Source organism: Vombatus ursinus, unplaced genomic scaffold (genome assembly GCF_900497805.2).
Source record: "Vombatus ursinus unplaced genomic scaffold, bare-nosed wombat genome assembly UNPS02014787.1, whole genome shotgun sequence".
In the NCBI taxonomy this organism is placed as follows: Eukaryota; Metazoa; Chordata; class Mammalia; order Diprotodontia; family Vombatidae; genus Vombatus; species Vombatus ursinus.
In genome coordinates, this window is record NW_020954565.1 from 4,079,962 (window position 1) to 4,087,733 (window position 7,772).

Here is a 7,772-nt window from a genome sequence, read left to right on the forward strand (position 1 = left end):
AAAGGTTGGCAAGAGACCCTACTAAGCAAAGTCATTCTGAGGACATTTAAGGCTACAAGCAGAAGGAAGACGAAGAGAAGAAAGATAGAAAATATCTAAAAAGGATTTTTATGACAAAATTTTTTTCACCATCAAGTATAATAGAGTCATGATATTTTGACTGTAAAATATCATATATCCAGACACGATTACAGAGGAGGTAAAAATGGAATTGAAGAGAAAAAAACTCAAGTATTATACAGAAGAGATTTGCGTTGGAGGGGTCACAATAGTGAAGACACTGACAAATCAATTCACAAAGCACTTAAAGGAGAAGATACCAAAATCACATTTAAAAAAACCCTGACATTAATACTGAGAAAGACTGAGAGAAAATCATCAATTACTGACCTTTATACCTACTCTTCCACGTAACTGATAAAATCAAGGTAGAATGAGGCACAAGGTTCCGAGCATGAGCAATTTATTATTAAGGTATAAATTTACCAATAAATAGGATCCCAGCTTCCCCAGCAAAGTTAAGACCCCAAATGAAGGGGACAGCTCTCTTTTATAGTTTTGGGGAATACAGAAAATAGGAAGGCTAGCACCATCGATGGAAGAAAATATGATTGGATGGAAACCCCTTTCTTCTCTCTTGGGACTAAATGCTCGTTGTTTGAGTCCAGATGAATCTGCAAGGACAGAGATAACAAACCAGACTTCTTTGGTTAACAAACCAGAAACTTTGAAGGATAGCTTGGTGGTATAAAGATAATAGACCAGATTCCCTGGTGTCTAACTATATACATCAAAGGCAACAGATTTCCTTGACACAAGAATAGAACAGTGATTAACAGGAGAACTGGATTTCTAAATTTAACTCATTACAGATCAGCTAAATTTCTGAATTAAGTTCAGAGACAAAGAATCATGACTTAGACAATTAACAGGACAAAATAAATTGTAAATAGGATCAATTAAAAAAGACAGAATAAATCTATTTCATTCATCTATATAAAAACGTTATAGGAATCATTTACACACAGATCAAGAGTATTTGTTAAGAGAACTTTGAGGCTTTTACAAATAGCATTGCACAGTATACCATATGACTGAAATATGTAGAAAATATATAATTCCTATTGTGCTTCTTGCTTACTGATTATAAAAAAGCAATTGATTTGGTAGAGCAAATCAACTTAAAGGCTCCCTTCCAACATGGTGTTTACCATCTATATAGCAAAATAATTCTCAATTCCTTGAAAAATATAATGGTGATAACTTGTTTGACTCTTTCATTATCAATATCAAGCAAGCATAAAATAGGGAGATGTATATTCACCAAAGGTGTTTGCTACTATTATGGAGGAGAACCAGTTCAGAGTCCAAACTGAGGAATTCTCTATGGATGGCAAGGTCCTTCAGATGCTCTTATTTGTAGATGACATTGTCCTGGTTGAGTTAAGTCCAGAAATTGTAGAATTTCTTGGACGAGATTCATGACTACTCAAAGGAAATTGGCCTTACTATCTACACAGGAAAAAAAAGCAAGTGGATAAATAAAAAATTACTATCATCTAAACTGTGACACAGAATTGAACAGACAACCCATACAGCTTGTCCATTAATATACATATCTAAGATAGTATAAATGGATAAGTTAAGTCCAGAAATAAGCAGGAAAAAGTGAGAGCAGCCTGGATTGTCTTTAGAAAATTGAAAAGTTCTTTTCATGATCCCAAACTTCTAGAAACAACAACCCAGTGATATTCATTTCTAATTCTGCGGAGTATTGTGTTCCATGTTTCACAGCCTTACAATAACATTAGAAGAATACTGGGCCTTTGGATGGCAATGAAGAAATACATGGTGGATGTGTATAGGATATAGCAATAATCAATGAGCACATGTGTCAATGAGGAATTTCAAAGGAATGTAGCACATGCTCTTGGGCTACTCTCTCAAAACTCATTTGCACAGGTCAGCTGAATCCCCAGGAGCAGCTACTACTTAGGTGTCTAATTCTGTGACTCAGATGCCCCCACCAGTGAGTTTATTCCTATGGTCATTCCCACCAGTATATACATAAGTCCAAAGGAAAAGTGAGTTGGGGAGGACATTTGGCAAAGGAGTAAGCCACAATTCCTGGTTGCTGAAAATCCTTTTCTTCTCTTTGAGGAGTACTTATAAAGTCCCCCCCTTGGCATTTTGTAACTTTCTTCTAGCTTCCTTATAGTCTTGAAGCTGCCTTTCTTTAGTATGTCTAGCTTATCCTCTGTTCCCAATGCAGGCACTGGTGTCAGTCACTGCTCTCTCAGGGATGGACACTCTTAGGATGCTGATAAGTCCAAACCCTCTGACCTTCCAAAATTAAAAGATCTTCTCTGATCAAAAGAAGGAAGATGAGTCAAAAGTTTGTCTTCTCTCCACCCCATGATTCCTCCTCAGTCTTTTTCAGTATTAATGTCAGGTTTTTTTTTTTTTAATGTGATTTTGGTATCTTCTCCTTTAGCTACTTTGTGGAACAGCTTTCTCATCTTTGCTGCCAGACACTTGGATCCTTGGATTCTGAACTAGACTGTTACATTATGAAGACCCACGGGGTATGATCAAGTTCTCTTAAACAATGCCAACACCTCCTGTGGAGCATTCCTCCATTTCATCCAATGACTTTCAAGGAATTCTCATGCCTCATCATGCCATTTATTGATTAAATAGAGAAGTTCTTACGTGGTTAAGCAAGTTACTTTTAGTGGATAAGGTAATTGACTCAATGAATCCCTGGCCTTACAAATGAACAAACATTTCATGGGAAAATGTATGACAGGAAGAGAAGATGGGTAGGACAAGAAACAAGGATGAAAGGTCAAAGACATACAGCCTAAGTACTCTACCTGCGACGTCAGGAGAAAGTGAGGAAGGCCTCCAGCGTGTTTGGTGGACCCCCTATATCAAATTTATGAAAGGACATGGACAAAAGTCAAACAAGATGAGCAGGCATGGTTGCATTGAAAGCTTCGATCACTGGAGGGAATAAAACCAATAAAATCACCAATCCATTGGCGTATCTGAATATCATTCCTTCTCTAAGTGATTGTTTAAAAAATTTGTCTGAGGATGCACAGTGGTAGAGCTACAACTGTGTAGCTCTTGATTCTTCTTGATTCTTAGTTCTCACGTGATTAGTCAGACTTCAACGCAAAAGTGGCCAGACTGCAGAGTTAGAAGGAATCCCACAGGCCATCTAACCCAGAAATTTCCACAGAAATCCTCTCGACACCATCTCTACATGTATCCTGTGTTTGAAAATCTCCTTACCAGAGAACCTCCACTGAAGAAGTCCATCCCACGTTGGAATGACTCTCTTCTTTTTCTTATATTGAACCAAAATCTGCCTCTCTGCTACTTCTACTACTGTTCCTAGTTCTCCCCCCTGGGCCCAAGAAGAACTGATATGTTATATATATGTATAATCATACACAATATAGTAATATTTTATATCACTACATTGATAGCAATAACATATAATATTAATATAATATATAATAAAATAAGTATAATCTCTCTCTACATGGTAGCCTTTCAAATACTTGAAAACAATAATTACATAACCCTAATGCTTTTGTTATCCAGGCCAAAATACTCCACTTCCTTCAATGTACCTTCATATGACACAATCTCTTTACTCCTTATCATTCTCATCTCTCTCCTCTGGACACGGTCTTATTTATCAATGTCTTTTCTAAACTATGATGCCAAGATATGAAAATGCTACTCTGGACGTGGTCTTCTGTGCATAATGATATGATTTAGAGCTACAAGTGCTATACTTCCTCTTCAAAACATAAATGAATCAATATGTGAAGTGCTTTGCAAACCTTAAAATACCTTGTATCATCTTGTACCAGTATCATCACCATTATCATTATTATCATCATAATTACTTGATACAGAATATACATGTAATATACATACAGAATATACATGGGATGCCTGAGGTAGGGTCTATAATGTCACCATTGCATGGGGTCTGGGTCATGTACTCACTTTGACAGGCCAGGGTTCTTACAGAAGTAGTCTCTCTTCTTCTGTTGTGGGGAATACACTCCTACTTACCACTATAGCTCTTGAGCCCTCACCAATGCACTTCCATTTACACATAACCAGCCAATCATAATAATGACACCACTGTTCAGCTAAGCTAGCTTTTCTCAGGTTACATTGTCTTTATAGGATGGTCTGCTCAGTGAGACTTTCTCCTCATAGGATGTAATGTTTCTTTCTCTCTGGCTGGCTTGATTGGGTCATTTAGTGATTATGCTGGTTCCTCATTAAGTTCAGCTACTGTACTGGGCTGCGTAGGTGGCACTGCCTCTGGGCAAGACTTATAAGACTTGCTGCTTTTGGACAGTGGCTAAAGGACAGAGCTGGGCAGACCATTCTGCAATGAGTAACTATTACCAGGCTGGGAAAGGCGGGTTGTTCAGGGCATAGTAACTCTGCTAGATGAGTTGATATGCTGTACTTCCTAGGTTTGCTTTTTGATGAATAACTGCAGTCATTTTCACTTTCATCCAATGGCATGGCATGGCATGGTACTGCACTCTCTTCCTCTGGGATGTAGGGTGTTCTTTATTGCTAGATTTCTACAGAGCTCTTTCAGCTAGAGCAACAACCCGTAATTTAGGATTGGCAAAAGCTTTTCCCTTTTGCTTCCCTAAGAGCCTAAGCTCTAAAGTTGTTTATCATCTTCAGGAAGGAAATAAGAGTTTATTTCTGTTCTACAATCCTTCCTGACTCAAAAGCCCATTCCCTCAAGCAGCTACTCCATGTTGCCCTAGAGTGGTCAGTTTCAATTCACTCAGTTCCACATCCCATGTTCCTTTGGAAATCTTATATAAATGAAGGCTTGAGACAAAGATAAGAATATAGTCTATACCTTGGAGGAAAATTTGTTACCTTGCTGGCCTCTTCATATGTAATTGAGTTATTCAAGACCCTTTATGGGATAATAAATGTCTACTTTGCTTCCACAGGTGAAATTTCCCCTTAACACTTCATGATCACTCTTTTTTAGCCCCTGCAGACCTTCAAGTTTTGCTGAAGTCTCACCAAGACACCTTCTCTTATGTGTAGAATCCCGAAAAGGAAAATCATAAAGCATCTCTATAAAGCCTTTGATTCCTCATTTACCTGGGAAAATTTCTATCCATATCATGTGGTATGTATTTTTTAAGTATTAACTTTCCCTTGTTTTTAGCTTTTACCCCTAAAACCAGCTGAGAAGATACCTCCCTCTTTCCCCAATAATAACATCACAAATAATGTGTCCATCTGGGCCTAGCTGTCCCCAAGCACCTAGTATCATAGATAAGACTCTCCATGTCCCTCTTGTTAGCTACCCATGAGGAAATCAAGTTCACTCTCATCCTCCTCAAACTATTACTATGATGAGAGAAGTCAAGGTACTCTCTACTAATCACATCTCTAACACTCAAAGACTGGACTTCTCCTCTTAAAAAGGGGAAGGGTAGAAAACTGTTTTTGGAGCTGCCATGTCACTCTCCCTATGCAGATGTGGATTTTGAGGACTGTAGTAGTATCCCATTCCCAATTCCAGGCTTCCTGAGGCCTTGGTTGGTTGTAGAGATTATCCTTTGATAAATTCATTTGGAAATATATATGCTGAATAGGCCTTTTCCTTATGTGGATGCTGATTTCCTTAGTGTGGATGCTGAGCTGTTAATCAACCAGTCAATCAATAACCATTTATTAAGTGCCTACTGTGTGTCAAGCACTATGCTTAGCAATAGGGATACAAAAAAGAGGGAGCCCTCAAGGAACTCACAATGTAATGGGGGAGACAACAAGCAAGCAACTATGCACAAACAAGATACATACAAGAAAAATAGGAAATAATTAAGAGAGGGAAGGCACTCGAATTAAGAGGGGTTGGAACCAGTTCTGAATCCAACTCACTGTACTGTTACCAGTTATCCCACATCTTTCTTGTCCATGGGGATAGTCTGAGAGACTTTGTCAAATTCTGTGCTAACATCCAAGGATACTATATCTATGTCATTCCTCTGATTTATTGGTCTAATAACCCTATTAAAACGGGAGTGAGTTCACTCTGGCACAGCCAATTCTTAATGAATTTGTGTTCTAATCAGGGCTTCCTATTTATCTAGGTCTGAGAACTATATTTTGGAGGAACATTGACAAATGGGAGAGTGTTCAGGGAAGATCAGGAGTAGAAAAAAATCAGAAAATAAGTGAAGGAATTGGGAATGTTTGGCCTGGAGAAGAGAAGGCTTAGGAACAGAGGGCTTGGATGACAGAGGTGTCATCAAGTATTTGACTGTCCCATAGAAGAAGACAAGCCTTTTTTTACTGGGCTATAGGAAGCAGAACTAATTGGAATTACATGTAGATAGATTTCAGCTCAACAGGAGGGTAATATGGGAGTCTGTATAGTATAGTGGAAAGGGCTCAGATTTTGTTCTCAGAGATCCTTGGTTGTAATTTTAGCCCCTACCACTTGTTAACCTGTGTGGCTTTGGGCAGTCAATTAATTCTCTAGGCCTAGGACGGAACAGTGGGCATCACCTATATTTAGCATCTGCATGATGTGGTTGGTGAGTCAACAAAGGAGATGGAAAAGGAACTGTCAGACTAAGGATTATTAAGCTTTTGGTGGGGATCCATCATTTGTGTGGCTGTCGCTCCAGACTGCCCCAGTGTAAGTAACCCATTATGATCATTACACTTCTCTTATATAAATCATACTGGAGCTCTTGGCATCTTTCTTTGGTATCAACTTTGCCCCACTGTTTGGGGGAGGTACAGAGTTCCCTAGGTGGGGGTAATTCTGGATCCTACAGAAGGCAATTCTTTTGTTTCAGAGAAGACAACCACTCATAAGAGGAGGAGCCCAAGTTCCTGGCCTAGTTTGCCATAAGGAATAGACTTTGAGGTAGACAGTGTAGAACAGAGGTGAAATGTAAAATGTCTACTTTGGTAGTCCTGCAAATTGCTTCAATATTTAGATAAAGTTTAAGTATCAGCCTCCAGGAGATTTTAACATTAGTTTTAAGTTGTTTCTGAATCCTGTGTTAAGTCGTTCTGTTCACATATTGCACGTTCTTTGGCATTTCTTTTGTGTGTAGGAAATGAAAGAAAATGTAGGACATTTCCTCCATATATCTGATTCATATTGTACACTGAGTACCTTTCTACTCCATTTCCATCCCCTCTTTGATGAGAATCAAAATCTAAGGTTACATAATTTATCTTTGGGGCACTGGGATAGGGAAGAAAAACTCGAGGTCAAGTCTGTGATCTTTACCATATTGCTTTAGGCAGCTCTCTAATATTATTAGGGGAGTTGTCTGTATCGATGAAACCTCAAGTCCAGTCCTTATCCCTTTTGAACTTAGGAAGTTCAGGAACCTCAAGAAAAATGATGGAAAGCATTTTGGGGAGGGGCAGCAGAGGCAAGTAACAAATGGTAGAAGCATTTAGGTGGCTCATTTGGATGGAGTGAAAGACAGAATCAGGAACTAGAGCTTAGCTTAAATCCAGCCCATGTCCAAGTCACCTAATCTCTATCTGCCTTAATTTGCTTATCTGTAAAATAGGTATCATAATTGCACCTACTTCCCAGGGTTGTTGGGAGGAGAAAATGAGATAATATATTTGTTTAGTCTACATTATTAACATTTTCTGAATCGCTTTAAGTATGGAGAACAAACCAAACAAGGCCTGAATGGTAGCATTTTCGGATTCCA